Source organism: Podarcis pityusensis (genome assembly GCF_964106645.2).
Source record: "Podarcis pityusensis genome assembly, chromosome: 4".
Taxonomy (NCBI): Eukaryota; Metazoa; Chordata; class Lepidosauria; order Squamata; family Lacertidae; genus Podarcis; species Podarcis pityusensis.
In genome coordinates this window covers 45,780,399-45,796,746 of record NC_138027.1, presented here as the reverse complement: position 1 = coordinate 45,796,746, position 16,348 = coordinate 45,780,399, and the positions used below count along the sequence as shown (strand labels likewise).

At 39.6% G+C, this 16,348-nt stretch overlaps 1 protein-coding gene across 2 annotated transcripts in view; it reads right to left on the bottom strand.

The window, feature by feature from the left end:
- LOC308476416 (uncharacterized protein) overlaps positions 1-16,348 on the bottom strand; it is a 177,035-nt gene that overhangs the window by 142,497 nt on the left and 18,190 nt on the right. For both annotated transcript variants that reach the window (XR_013985863.1, XM_081003993.1), the window contains exon 2: positions 15,842-15,927. The gene's annotated coding sequence lies outside the window, so the exon portion shown is untranslated. The remainder of the gene's footprint in view (positions 1-15,841; positions 15,928-16,348) is intronic.

The following is a 16,348-nucleotide window of genomic DNA, read 5'->3' as shown; positions in this document are numbered from 1 at the left end:
CAGCACCTGGGGATGCAGGGGTGCCTCGCTCAGGAGATCAGAGGTGGGACTAGCTTGGTTGGACTGCCCACCTGTGCTCAGTCTGTATATATGTAAATAAACTCAATTATTACAGAAATGCCTTAAGTTTCCAGTCATCTCTCCTTCCAAAGAGAACCAAACCTATGTAAAATCTACCGTCCCTGGAACTTCATATTGCTGGGCGAAGGTATGCATGTGTAACAAAGGGCTGGATCCTGGTGCAGTCCTGCTTAGAGAAGACACATTGAAATCAATGGGATGGAAGTTGGACATGATATACATATACTGTTATTTCTCTTTCAGAAATCTAGTATGTGAACCAAATGAATTGTCCCTTCTATACCTGACCCCCAATATATTATTCCAGTCTACCACAGAAGAACAGCTGTTTAAGTAACACAAGCTTAAAGTGGGCACAAATAATCATGCTTGGATCTTGGATCTTAGTTCCTATTTATTTATTTATTTTGCTGGAAACTTCCTCAAAGTGCTTAAATTAACCAGAACATAATACCCTGTGCTGCATCTGATCAAACTGCAAGCCTAATTACATATGAGAACATGTAATCTGTTTTTCAGACATGTTTTGTTTTGCAATTAACATTTTTGTTGAGCTAAGGATTCGTTTTTAAACAACAACAACAGTTTTCATCTTGCAAGGCTGAATAATATAAAGAAATTGAAACCATAATTATAAAAAGCCCAGGCTTTATGTTTACTCATGGCCATGCTCTACACCTGAGCTATAACAAAAGGTAATTGCATCCAGACTGGTATATATTTCAAGACTGCAAAAATTGTCCTTTTCTGTGTCTAATGTGTGTTTTTTCCTGCATATTTTAAGGATATTTGCAATTTTCAAAGCCATTTAGCTGATGGCATTATTATAAACCCATAAAGTGTATATTTTGAACAGACAGAGCTACAAACCATAACCATATCCTCAAAGAGAGTGTATGGACACAGTATAAATATTTTGAGGATAGGTGAATGCTTGCAGAGCCCATGGAAAACAGATAAGCATTCCAGCTGGGACGCCAGTTCCCCAGGATGACTGATATACATATCTCCCCCCACCCACCCACAGTATCAAATGTCATCTTTGCCACGCTCTATATAATAACACCCTTTGGATATTAGACTAAGGATCTTAGCTGGTATCACTATGGTATCATTTTCTGAAGGCTTCATATTCCCTTTGGATAATCTGTTTCACCAGGATAGAGATAAACAATATGTAATACTATTTAGTGTCTTCGTGGTTGTTTTTGTTGTTGTTTTTTTAACAGGGAGCATTCCCATTTTATACAGCAATTCATTATCTGCCCAAGCATACAATAAGGCTGCAATCCTATGCACACTTACCTGGGAGCAAGTCCTGGTGAACTCAATAATCTTTTCATTTGAGGAGTCATGTATATTGTACTGTAAGTCATCTCACTTTTTTGCTATGAGATTATACTGGAAATGAGCACTCATTTAAAAACATTTGAACTTCATTGTCTCAAAATTACATGCAATAGAAATCATGATACACCAGCTCTGCTTCTGCTACTAGATCTGATGCATTTTTGGTGGCTGAGTGAAAGTATTGTGATTCTTCCAATGTATTGGCATTACTTGAAGGCAGAAAATTTACAAGAGTGGATTGTTAACTTGTCTTTATTTTGACTAGACACCAACAGCACAATGCCTTTGACGTTGGCTAAGAACCAGCTAAGTGCATGGGTGAAAGGATACTGCTGGCCAAAGAAAACAAAGAAATCCCTGTCTGAGTCTACTTTTCTGGCTTGCTTTTATTAGGCAAGCGAAGAAATAAAAACTTCAAAGAAACACAAATATACATTTAGTAGAATATTTAGCCAACATAAATACAGCGGTAGTTTTGCATTTTCTAATCTTAATGTGGAAACAATATCCTTGATAACTATAAACATGCTGCAATGTATTTTTATGACAGTTGTTATTTTGGCACTGGTCTCAAGAGCAGTTAAGAACTTTTAAATATTGTTCCATTTTGGTACAAATAGATTGCACTTACACAATTCTGTACAAGAGAGAGATGTAAGAGACAGGTCTTATCTCAAGTTACAATGACTTACTTTTTGATCCTCTCTTAGTGCAACTAATAATTCAAGTAGAGAACCACACAATATGTGGCGTCTAAAATACAACTGACAGCCTAAAGAGCTCAACAAAGAAAAGGACAACCAAGGACAACATGCAAATGCTAGCAGTGACTAAAAAAAGAGAAAAGCTTAAAACTATATTGTACTTATATAAGAAAGGGAAGGAAGCCAATAAGGTCTATTGTACATGGTCTTAAAAAAACAATTAAGGGTCCCCATAGGTTTTTAGAAGCATACTCTTCTTGGATCTTCCCATATATTTGCATCTTAGCCAGATGACTGATAAAAAATATTGTCATGTGGTAAAATGGAAGAAGCAAGGAAATCAGGGAAATCCTCAGAACAGGCACAAAAGCCAAAAATCACAGTAATTCTTATTTAATAACTTATACATCACACTCTACTCAGGTAAACTCAGAAGTCACTACCAATATGGTGGACAGATCTGTTGTTAATGGATGAGTGGCAACAGGACAGCTATATGGCACCCAATTATCCATGACCTCAGTTGACTCACACATTAAAATAATTAAAATATGAACATTAATAAGTTAAAACCATAAATACAGATATATATTAGTCACAGATATTTCTAAGGGGAAGGCCATATCTAAATAGTAGTAGAGCATCTCCAGGTAAGAGAGACCCCTATGTGAAATTCTGGAGAGGTGCTGCAATCAGTGGCCAGGTCCACAATAACACTAAACAAAACCATGGCTTAGAGCAGAGCTTTCCAAACTTTTCATGTTGGTGACACACTTTTTAGACATCCATCATTTTGTGACACAGTAATTCAGTTTTACCAGCAAACCAGAGGTTAAGCTAACCCCTTTCCAGCCCCATAAGGAGCGTGGGGAGTGTTCATGCAACACTGCAGTCACGACACACAGTTTGGAAAGCTCTGTTTCAGAGCAAAAAAAGAAATGTGTAGGTTACCAGCGCAAAGACTGACCACCTTCTCTGGTCCTGCTGCACTACCCAGGGCTAAGAAATGGTTTGGCTTAGCATTACATGTGAACCAGATCAATACAAAAAATGCAGAGCTAGATAGACCAGTGGTGTGACTCAGTATAATCAGCTTCCTATGTTCCCATGATGTCTTAGTCACAAAGGAACAGGCCATAACTGATAAGATGTTTAGAGGGGACAAAATAACTATAGTATCTGGCTGGGCATATTTTACAAACTAGGCTGATGAACATTCATGTGTCATGTCGTGAACAACTGTCATAACTTACTCCAGTGTTTTTTCTAGACTTGGGGCCAAACTATATAACTGGTTATTTGTGTTTATTTTTAAAGTGTGTTTATGTCAGACACTTTTATTTTAAAGGAAATGCAATTGAAAAGCTTTAGCAGGGTAGAAAACCCCATTAGAAACTATGTGGTGTATTTTGAAAAATCAGTCTGAAAAGGGAAGGATGCCTGAGCATCTATTTTGTTTTCCTCTGAAGAGTGAAAACCAAGGTACTGACTGTGACAGAATGAAACCACAGCAAAGACTGGTGTTCAAAATCTCAGGCTTACAGATTAAATCCTCAAAGAGCTTAAGCTTAAGATGCCAGTATTTCTGTTGAGATGCCAGCTGTCAGATCTATGTCGGGATATTGCGTGATAGAACCCCTAGAAAAATATAGCTTGGTCACAGAGAATAAATTTTTATTTATATTATCCGGTGAATCTTCCTTGAAGTAATTCATTGCAACTGCAAGGATCCATAACACAGGAAGACAGTGGGTGTGAAATAATAAGCATATTAAAAATCCAAATTTTAGTATTCAAATATTAAATATTTCTATCTCAAGCATCACACAATATGTTTTAGAAATATGTAAAAAAAAAAAAGACAGAATTTTAAAAGAATGAAATCTGTGCTGCACAGGGGTTGGTGGGTGAACTAGGGGTTGGATCCAGGTTTAGTAATGTTTGGAGAAAACCAATTAACTCTGTGGAACATAATCACATGCTGCCAAAAAATGTATTAAAAGGCAGTAGTTTAGATGCATGATGTCCCAAAAATTCAAGTCAAACACTGGTGTGCAGGATCGAGTTGAGCACTACCTTGCTTGCACCCTTCCTTAAATAGCCAAACAGGGCTGTGTTTGCTTTCAGCCAATAAACCACCACTCCACCTTCCCCCAAGGTTCATTCTATTCATGGCATTGAAAAAAGAAGGGGGTGAGGTGATAGTTGTTCCAGAAGTTCCAATAGAGTATCTGTTTCCACTGAGGACTTGGACTGAGACACTTAGGTCTCAGAATCACTAGGGGGAAACTGATAATGAAAGTAAGTGGGAAAGTGATACGAAAATAAGGGCAGTGTTCTATTAACCTGTTCAGTCAGTTCAAGGATTACCCTTGGTATGATTCCTGGGGGTAAGCGAGGTCTACTGTATGTATTTTCAGGGCTTTGAACGAAAAGCAATCTCTCAGCTTATCTATGAAAGGTAACCAGCCAGCTAGTTTCAGCCTTTGATCATCCTTTATCGGTCATGTGACATTCTGCTACTTTTTGCTGAATAAATGCTGAATATACCGGTTCGTATGGAGCATGGAGTACAAATAACAGCTATTTGTTCAGTCCTTAACCTGGGGCATCAAGAAAAATATTGATGACATCACACTATCTCCCTATGATACAATTCTCTTCCCTTACGATGCAACAGACTCTGATGTTCTTATAGATTTGAACATGAGTGGAAATAGAGTAGTGATCCCTTCATTGCCAATATTTTTCTTTTCTTTTGGGGGAAGAGATATAAAACAGTTTGATCTTTTCTAACATGTACAAGCAAGCTGTGAAAATCTTAGCAGTAAACTCCTGTGGTTTGTGGAATATCTTTCTCCTTACAAGGAAGTAACTAACCATGTAAAACATCAAGAGCCCCCAAACTGGCCTTGATATAAAAGAGCGACATACTAAAATGCACAACTGATAGCTGGAATACAGATGGCTGAAGTGCAGAATGCCAGAAAACGAGGCAACAATATTTTAACTCTGTTTTACAGCTACCAATATTTTTACTCATAAGTTATTCTGAAAAAAAGCATTTCTTCTAGCTGTATGAAATCAGCTGAAATTTGCTCCACAGTAAGCAGCACCTCCGTGAACTCATCCAAATTGGAAATGGTTTTCAACTCAAAAGCAGCATACTATACTAGTCTGCAGTATAAGCAGCACAGTAATCAGAAATGGTTCTGCTTACAGCCCACAGAGTTAAGTTACTGGAAACATTCAACAATTCAACAGTCAAAACTTTATAGTGTTAAGCTCTGTCAAACTTTGTTTTCTAAAAAAATACTAACGTCTATTGTTATTAGAAAAGTAGATCACCCACCACCACAACCAGCAACATTTAGATTGATTAATGATACAGGATTACATTGTATAGTGGGGTGGGTGGGTGTGAAGCTGTGGCCTTCCAGATGTTGTAGGACTACAACTCCCAGCATCCTTCACCATGCTGGTTGGACAACACTGGAGTCCACCAGCTTCTGAATGGTCACAGGTTTCCCACTTCTGGTGTACAGTGTGTATGATTGTCCATATGTACCAAGGTGCAATAATATGAGTATGGCTTAGACTAATATTATAGCAGCATTCTATATGGACTGTAGAGCCAAGTTCATCTTGTACAAGAAGGGATAGCCAGAGCTGCTCAGCTGACCATCTTGGGGACAGTTTTTCAAGTATGTGAGGAAAGCCAGAAGAACTGCTAATAAAATCCACAATGCCCACTCTCTGACTCCACCAATTTTAGTCAAATTGTACTGTACAAAACACTCTAAAAACAGTAGCTAAGTGGGCGGTCATAAATGGGGGAGGGGCAGGAGTGAGAACCTCAGGCCTAGGAGCAAAATGCAGTGCTTCAGGCCTCTCTACCTGGCTCCCAAGACTCTCCCCAGGTCACACGGTTAACTGGCCCTGCTGCATGCTCTCCTCAAGTGCTTTGGCCTGGTTGAAATGTGCATACCCACTAACATCCTGAGTCCCAAAACCAGGACCCTTATCTTCTCGCCCGAGATCCTGGAACCCCAAAGAAGCACTTTTGTGGGGCGAGATCTTGGTGCAAAATTGCATGAGATCACGGCATCCCAAATGGCCACCATGGTCGTGAGAAAACGGGATGTTCCATTTTTTCCAGGACGCGTGGTGTATGCATGTGTCTTTAAACTGTGATGATGCCTCAGGATTACCTAGATGAAGAGGTACATCTGTGTAGAAACCTCTGGCTTTTGTGTGGGTGTAATGTAGGTAAAAGTCATATCAGTTGGTTCACTCATTTTTTAACTATAGTCCTTCCCCCTAACAGGCATGCAATTCTCCTGCCCAGAAGGTTGCCCACAAGGGAATGCAGCCCTCAGGATGAAAAGAATTTCCCACCCATGCAGATCACATTGTGCAATACACTACAAATCGCCTCCCTTAAAATTATGATTAAGCAACAGTAGATTAGCCCAGTTGTATCCTTCCATAGAAAACATATTACAGTTGTGACCTTTCATATAAACTGTTTTGGCTTTTGGTGGCTTTTAAATTGAAACTGCCACTTACAAAGGTGATCCCTAGCAGTGGCGGAGGAACCCTCTCTGGCACCCGGGGCAGGACAAACCACCCAGCGGCGCATGCGCAATGTCCATATGGACTGCGTACACACAGCAGCCCGTATGGACTGTGCACACGCGTCAGCCTGTACGGTCGCCGTGCGAGAGGCAGCCCATACGGATGCCTGTATGGGCAGCATGCACGAGCGGCAGCCCGTATGGACGCCGCACAAGCGGCGCACATACTGACGGCGCATGTGCCCTCAGCCGCTCTACAGCTGGCGGGAGGCAGCGGGCCATATTGTCACCCCCCCAGTGGCACCCGGGGTGGACCACCCCCTCTGACCCCCCTTCATATGCCCCTTATCCCTAGCAGATTTTGCATCCCTCTCCCTATTTGTAAAAGTGCTTTGGAAAGAGAAGCAGAGGCATGCATTGGTTCAGACTGCAAATTGCCTCTCTTAAAATGGCTATTATCCTCAGCATTATCTGAGGTTTGATGCTGTCTGCATAACCACTTGCACTGTGTTTCTCTCTAATATGAAAAAAAACACAAGATAATTTGAAATAAACATGCAATTATGGTTTCTTTGTGCCTTTCTACCCGGATATTTTTCTGGAAAAGAAAAAAATAAGGATGAGTGGAGGGAGGGGGTAAATTCCATACCCACACCATGCCCAGCAAATCCTAAGAATTGTGTTTTACTCTTCACAGACCTATAATTCCCAGCATCCTGACAAACTACAGTTCACAGGATTATTTGATGGAAGTGATGTGCTCTAAATGTGCTTGAGCGTATGGTATGGATACGACTCAGGTTTTATAGACCACTGCAAATGCCATCACAAAGCAATATATCACTGCAATGAGTTGTACTGGAAAGCTCAAGCAGGCACATATATCACACACACATACAAATGATATAATAAGTATTTATCAAAATATTCCAATCCAGATTTTTGCAAATTCTCAAACATATTTCCATGCCAAGAAGAGGAATTCTTTAGAAGTTACGGTAAATTCCATTTAAGCATAACAGGGGGGAAAGCCCTTTGCAAATCAGTGGAGAGGCAAATTCTTTCCCGAAAAGTTCATAAAACAAAACATGAACCATATATTTAAGTTCTGTTTCCCACTGAGCCCACAGGCAGAGATGGATATTATTGAAATGATTAAGTTCATTTAACTGTCAAGCACGTTTGAAAACAATTTGTTAAATGTAGGGGGAGCATGTCATTGAACTCTGGAGCTCAGACTCTCTAATCCAGTGCTTAGAGGCACATGGAAATACATCCAGATATTAATGTTTGTAGTTTTATATTAGGCATTTAAAGTCAAAGAGGGCAGTTTCATAGTAATGTGATATACCAGCTTAAATGGCGTCATTAAAACAACTTTGCCTCTGGTTTCTAGCCTTTTTTGTTGAACTGTCATAAATACAGAGATCACCTTAAATCCCCGCATTTTCACTCAAACACCTGCACTGGCATGTATTCATAAAACTCTCATATCACATTGTGCTTGCTTTTATTAAAGGTCTTCTGGAAGATTTCCTTCAGAGAGCCACTGTCTCACATGCCCCCAAGTTAATTAAAATGCTTTATTGAGATGCACAACATGGACCCACTAAACAGTGTCAGGCACTGTGTGACCTGGTGCCTCTGTGTTTGGGGTATCTGGTTATTGCTAAACTATTCCTTTCACAACCTCCCTCGTTCCTACATTGTGATTCAGCAGAACTGCTGGGCCATTAATTAGTGCTTGGTTTTCTGAGAGCTTTTCTAATTCATGTTTTTAAATGCCAGGCCCAACCACAAAGCTCTTTAGACCCATAATCTACAAAATAAAATTTGTGGCTCAATTTCCATTTGCCTAAACTTCATCTGTAATGAGAACGTGTCTGCTGAAGACATCTGTTTCAGTATGGCATCCTTTCATTTTAATGGCAAATAATAGAGTTCAGCTCCCAAGATTAGAGGTTATAGGGTAGGCCTTTGAGCTGGCTTGGCTTCCTTGCTGAAATGTACTGCCAGCCAATTTAATATATGCAATAGAGGCCCAGCAACTAGCTGTTTTGTTCCCCCTTTGCATAACACCTCCCTCATTCTCCTCCTTGCAAAATAGCATGATCCTGTCTAAACACTTTGCTCCATAGCATTGTTGAGCAGGGTGTCAGTATCTGCTTTTATGGAGTTGACAATAATATTATTTCATTTCAATGAAACACAGGGTAAATGAGGAGGAATCACAGCTAATTATATAGTTGAAAATATATACTCATACTGAAAGGGAATGTGGCTGCAGAAATCTGTCTGTCGTCTAAGCCCATGTCTTTGGCTTTGTTGAAACCAGGGTTGTTTCACGTGTACTGCAATGTCTCTTTGTCTTGCCCTCAAATGTAAAGAGGCCATCAAATAAAGAGCTGCCAGTTTAATCTTCCTTGCAAATTCCAAATCTGTTGTCCCATATACATATTCACTGGCTTTTCAAGATACATCTATACTCATGTATACTTCCAGGCTTTAAGGGTTTGTGGATGGAAACATGAGTGTAGCATTAGTGCTTCTGGCAGCAGTTTTAATGTATGGAACTCCCCCCAGAAATAAACCACACAGTGTGGTTCTATGCACCTTTATTCAAAAGCAGGGGAGGGTAATTTAATAGTGCAATGCTATACACATCTACCCAGAATCAAGTCTCATTGAGTTTAATGGGGCTTATTCCTGGGCAAGAATGTATATAATTGCAGCCTTTGTCTTTTTTACTTACAGGGTTGGGTAGATAAGGCAGCTATTAAAATCAGGGGGGGCCCTACCATTAGGCAGAGTGAGGCATTTGTCTCCAGCAGCGGCTGCTAGGGATACATCGAAGGGATTTTCCTTCTCTTCCCTTCCTGACTGATTTTATAGGATATGTATAAGATGTAGCCACACTTGCTAAACTTACTGCATAGATAGTTGTGTGAGCCTTTTATGTGAATGGCAATGTTATAAAACTGGTAAATTCTCATAGCCTTTTGGGAATGCCAAATTTAATTATTACTATACAGTGGTACCTCGGGTTACAGACGCTTCAGGTTACAGACGCCACTAACCCAGAAATAGTACCTCGGGTTAGGAACTTTGCTTCAGGATGAGAACAGAAATCGTGTTTCGGCAGTGGGAGGCCCCATTACCTAAAGTGGTACCTTAGGTTAAGAACAGTTTCAGGTTAAGAACGGACCTCCGGAACGAATTAAGTTCCTAACCCAAGGTACCACTGTACAGCCTCATGCATTGTTATGAACATATCTATTTATAAATATTGGATATTATATTTTTGTCTGTTAGCTTTTAATTGATGTATTAGCCACTTTACTTATGCTTATGTCTGGCTGCTTTATATGGTAGTTTTCTTCAATCAATATATTCTAATTGTTATTCTCATATTTTTCTATATATTGTATTAGTAGTAAAAGAAAAGTGCACGTACTGTATACACCATTAAGTGTTTGCAGGTGGGAACTTTGGTATTTGTACTGGTCTTCCTTCAGCAGCCTTAATACGTAGAGCAGCCCCTTGTGTTATGTAATTCCACACAGGTCTACTGAGATGTTCCATTGTGTTCAATAGTAAAACAATGTAAGCTGCATTGCATTGCTGCTTTAGATTAACTGATAATTATGTTGGATTTGCCTGACATGATGGTGACAATATAGAGGGACTTTCTTGAGAAAGTAAAACAGGATCAGACATCTCGGGTTTTCTCGTTTCCTTTTTATGTACTAAATCCACAAGTACGCTAAATCCACAGAAATAGTATTTATTCTGATTTTGGGATAAAGATTTTAGTTAAATTTTGTGATTTTTTTAAAAAAAAGAATAGTGAGAGTCCTGAACACAAAAAGGGGGGCGGGAGGGATCGTTGTCATTTCATTTGGCTTCTCTCAAAAGGCAATCCATCCAATAAGCCACTAAATACAACTACAAATGTACTAGGACACATACAAATGAAGCTGTATAAAACCATTCACTAGAGATTCAAATGCTATTGAATAAGCCTATATAAATCGGGTCTATAACATCTGAGCAGATAGCTCTGTCAAAATCAATCTGTCCTGTTTCTTTAGCTGACTAAGCGGCAAACTTCTAAATGCAGAAAGAAAACTGACTAGGTCCTGCACCGTCTTTCTTTTTGTTTCAATGTTTTATGTGGAACTCATTGGGATTGTGAGCTTTTGAATGAGAAGCAATATGGGGCTCCAAAAAACATGATCTGTTACTCCTTCTGTCAGAATTCAGGATATTTATATAAGAACAATTATTTTGATGTAAAACATATGACAAAGGAGAAGCGAGTGAGTTACAAGGCTGGGGTGGGCAATAGCCAACATAGTGCTTTCAGCTGTTAGGCTCTAACTTCCATCAGGCCCAGCAAGCATAGTCAGGGATAATGGGAGTGGTCCTTTCCCTTGGGTAAGATCTGAACCTAAATTGGGGTGGGAGTGTGTGATGCAATCCTTCAAAGTGAGTTGTAAAACATGTTGTTTTAATGACTTGGAGCTCCTATCTACAACTTACGTTACTGCTACACACAAAAGGAAGTTCAGATGAACCCCCTCAAGCATTCAAAGAACTAAATGCTCCTTTCTTTGGCTTAGGCTTCTATGCAATTCCACATTGCCCGGCCTACTAGGGCAAAGATGACACTATGAGTGTTGTTCTGGCTGAAAGACAGAGTGACGCAAATCCAGAAGACACAAATCATTCGGACCTGTTGGTGCTGCTAGGTTCTCCTCCCCATCTGAGGAAACAGCTAAGAGTTAAGGGTGTATTTTAAGCTGAACCCATATAGCTGAGAATTCACAGGTCTCTGTGAACATTCCACAACTGAGAAAGGCCCTTCCTGTAAAGTAAAGCCACTCAATGTATGCTATTTCAGACTGTTCATTTCTTATAAGAAGATTAAGCAAATTCATATGGGATAGGTCTACCACTGGCTGTTGTTATGACACCTAAACATTCAAAGGCCACAAAATACCAGGTACTTGAATGTAGGGTGAAAAAGAGATGTTGCCTTCATGCTACTAAGCGTTCTTGATCACTGTGGGAAACTGGATGCTGAACTAGAAAGACTTTTGATGCATAGTTGGTGGGAACATGAGAGAAAGTCTTCTTGGAGGTTGCTTCCAACCTCTGGAACTCCCCAAGTCACTTATATGATGAGCTCCTACTGGCAGGCAAATACTGTTTTATTCAGACAGATTGTTGGCCCCATATGCTGCATATATGATGGAATTTGCTCAACTGGGTGTTTTTATCAGTTCTGATGATGTGCTTTTTAATTTGTGGCTGTATTAAGCACCATTTGGTGGAAAGACGGGTTACAGGTTAGCAAACAAATAAAAAAGACATATTGGTCTGTTCCAGCAACTTTAATCTTCTCATTGCAATGTGATAAAAATAAAATTATAAAGCATCTATCATTGCCCAAGTTTCAGAATCATTTCATCTCTGAAACACCATGGTAATTTGAAGCAAATTAGCTAATTTGAGCTCTGTCCCATTAGGCAAAATCATGGTCTCAACTGAGATTTTACACTTTGTTTCAAAAGATCCCCTTTGAACCAAAATTTCACTGTTTGGTCACATCCCTCCATTTAAAACGTTTCACCCCTCCAAATCCAATATGAGTTTAAATTCTTCTTTGGTGTCCCCTGTACTCTGTTTTATTGAATCTTGGATCTATTTCCTCTATGAAGAAGACTGTAATTTTAATGTTTTAAAATCTGTCTTGCTCTTCTTAACTCTTATACTAATATTAGCTTTAGTTAAATTTTAATGAATCCACTTTTATAGAAACCAGCTGCAGAAAATGGCTATAGTACTGTAGAAAACACAATTTGCCACCAAGTAAGTCAATTTTAGTAGATCCCTGTTGTGTCTTATACTAACTGAGTTATGATCCCTATCTGAGCCTAGCAATATTCTTTCAAGTAATAACGGTAGTATTTTAACTTCCTTTTTGTGAACATTTTATTAATTTCTTTGCAGAATTTTTATTGTGTTGTTATCACTGTTCTACTTCAGCTAGCCCATGAAACACAGAGGCTGCACAATATTTTCTCACTGCCTTTCAGATTCCTAGTCTTCTATAGCATAAGCTCAAAAATATATCTTTTAAGCATTTGTTGGGAGAGTATCCCTATTATCACGGTGCTCAACAAGGAAAGAACGGGAAAAAGTTTTGAACTGCTTACTGAAGGTTGATGCATATGTTACCAGAAAAGCCATGAATGGTAACTTAGTCATGCCAGTGACACTCCTGGCAGCATTAGAAGGAAACTAATGATGTGGGTGGGTCTGGTATCGTGGGCAGAGCAGAGCAATACTGGCATCGGAAATAACTACATTGCCAGATAACAGGCTCTCTTGAAGCACTGCTCAGAGCAATATATAAACAGACAAGTCACAGCAGTTCTTACAACCCCTGCTACTGACATATGAACTAGTTCTGAATGTGATCTGAAGGGACACAGGAAGTATAAATTACTTTGTGCTTCCTGTTTTCCACACTTATTTATAATGTGCTATCTGTTACTCATGACATTTCTAGTCACATATAAAAGGACGCACGTGGTGCTGTGGTCTAAACCACTGAGCCTCTTAGGCTTGCTGATCAGAAGGTTGGCAGTTCGAATCCACGTGAGCTCCCGGTGCTCTGTCACAGCTCCTGCTAACCTAACAGTTCAAGAGAACACCAGTGCAAGTAAGTAAATAGGTACCGCTGCAGTGGAAAGGTAAACAGGATTTATGTGCGCTCTGGCACTCATCATGGCCCTCCTTGTGCCAGTAGCGGTTTAGTCATGCTGGCCACATGACCCGGAAAGCTGTCTGCAGACAAACACCAGCTCCCTTGGCCTGAAAAGCAAGATAAACACTGCACCCCATAGTCGCCTTTGACTGGACTTAACCGTCTGGGGTCCTTTACCTTTAGTCACATATAAAGGAATGAATTTGGCATAACTAGACCCCAATATGGAAACAAATCAAGATACAAACATTTTACAATGGAGGTATTACATTCCTAAGTAAGGTAGGTAGCAAGCAAGATCAAGGCAATGTCAATAGTAGGTGAATTTCAATCTTCAACCAACGTTCTTCAGGAACACGGTCCATTCTCAAGAGTTCTATAGTTTAAACCCTGAGTTAAGGATTTCCTTGGTATGTGTAGTTTGAAACTGAGTACAGAATGTATAATCCAATTCCTACTGAAATTTTAACATGAGTTGCGTTGATTGTAATAGGAAATATATGACCGATTGCTGTTTTACTTGGAATTTTGTTACAGCACAATGTCATTCACATTTACTCAGAACTAAACATCATTGAGTTAATGGGATTTACTCCAAGGTAAGGCTGTACATTATTTTGGAAATGTCAAGCAGCATTGACAATATGCTTACATCGCATTGTTAGGCTCATAGTTTACAGGAGACTATGATCCTAAAAGACACCATCCATCTATGATTTATTTCCTTTTCAATTAGTTTGTCAGTTTAAAGAAAAATATTTTCTTTTCCTTTGTACTGCACATTTTAAAAACTGCATTAAACTGTTTAAAAAGACATGATAGCCTCCTTTAGTTTCAGTTACTGGTGGCACTGCCACTACTGGGTTTTTATTATGTAAATTGCTGCAATCTGGTTAGTTCCTTCCTCTTTTTTCTGTATCAAAAGGGGGCTGCAAGTGCTAATCAAAGTGTTGCAATTTCCATATTAATGATGTTTTCATAATGACACTTACTTGATATGCAATGTGAATGGAGTGGTGACTTTTTATTCTTCTTCAAAGAGACAATAATAAAATGTTAATTTTTATGAAATAAAGCACGTTTGTTTTGAAACTAGTAACAATTGTCCGGTACTATTGTTCCCCTACCAGTAATGTGTAATAAAGCATTTCTAATTTAAACACAGCAACAAGCTATAGAGTGCTCTTGTTAACACACACTATGACCCAGTCTGTACTATTCTCAAACCATGGCTTATTGAACAAACTAACCAAATCACCCTGCTGAGATCCTGAGGGCCCTGCTGCTGCCTCTCTCCACCTGGCTGGCCCAGGGTGGGCTGCTTCATAAGAACTTCTTCTGCTGCCCAGCAGAGAGGGCCTCTTCTTCTAAATTGTTTTTTTATATCCTTTTATTTATTTTTTAGTGTATTAATTGTTTTTAATTGAGTTGTAAGGGCATTTGTGGGATATGCCTGGGAGGAGAGGAGCAAGGGAGAGCAAAGAGAGGTCCAGTTATGGTGGTTCTGGGTAGGGGGAGGTATGGCGTGGGAGGTGGGGCAGGCCAGGTAAGGGGCACATGGCACAGGCAGTTAGTGGCTGTGCCGTGGGCCAACCCCTCTTCCAACCTGGGGAATTGTTGTTGTCATATCAGTCAGCCCTCAGGTCTGTGACTGCTGCTGTTCAATGCCGGGATCTTCCGCCTGATACCAGCTACTGGCCAAGGGAACTGCTGCTGTTGGGAACACTGCTTATCTCCTCTTTTATACATGGAAGTTTGCTGCAACTACCTGTTGCTTTCAGTCTACAAACTCAGAGCAAAGTATCACAGTTTTGGGCCAGAGGAAGGGGCTGCTGTTAGGCTTTTAATTTATACACAATTTCAATATCACTAGCACTTTAAAATACTAAGATTCACTATTTCAGCTTTTCCAAACACCTCCAGAATTTTAATGAAAGAGTTTATACTGGATAGCCTTTCCATAAGATGACAATCATCTCCCTGCAAAAAGACCTGGCAAGCATAGTTTGAGTTCCAGCTTGTGCATATGTTAAAGCATTTAATCTTATATCTACTGTGAGCAAAAGTTGCATTGTGGTTTAGCCTGGTCATGTGAATCCACATCCATACTTTGTACAACATGCTTTTGGAAAATTCAGCCATAATATCCTTCATTGTGGTAGGCAGTTTCTCCAGGTCATCTGTTCAGTAAATCAAGGATCATGGAATGTTTGTCTGCAGCGCTGCCTTTACCTAACATTTCAAATAAAAGACTGCAGTCAGCCGTTTCTAAGGAAAACAAATTCACTGAATCACACTATTTGTTACTTATTATTGAGCATCGAATAGCTCACCAAAGTTCTTTGTCGAAATACCTGAAACAGGCCATCAGAGTCAAAATGATATAGAGTCCTGCAATGCTGTGTTACAGTTTTTCTATTTTCATGAAGCAATTGTGGCTCTGAAAGAAAAGAATAAAACTACAGCCAGGTTATTTGTACCTGGTGGATTCGTTCAGCTTTCAACAAAATCAGCAAAAGAACTGGAGGAAAAACAGAAGGTTACAAAGCATCCCAGGAATTTATGAAGTGAAAAGGGAAATAATGACTTTCTAGCAAATAATGCCATGTATTCTTTTATCATTTCCACTGCTTGGGTTATAGTAACAAGAAAGGGGCCAGCTTTTTTGTGATAGCCACCTTACCTACTGTTCTTTGAAAACTCCAAGTGATGTAATTTGACTAAATTTGGGAGAGTCAGGGATTAAGATTGCCCTACCTTTTCCTTCATAATTCAAATTCAGATAATTTCCACAAATTGACTACAATCCCCCCCCCCAAAAAAAAATCTATGGGGGGGATTTATCTAGAGTGAAGAGATTG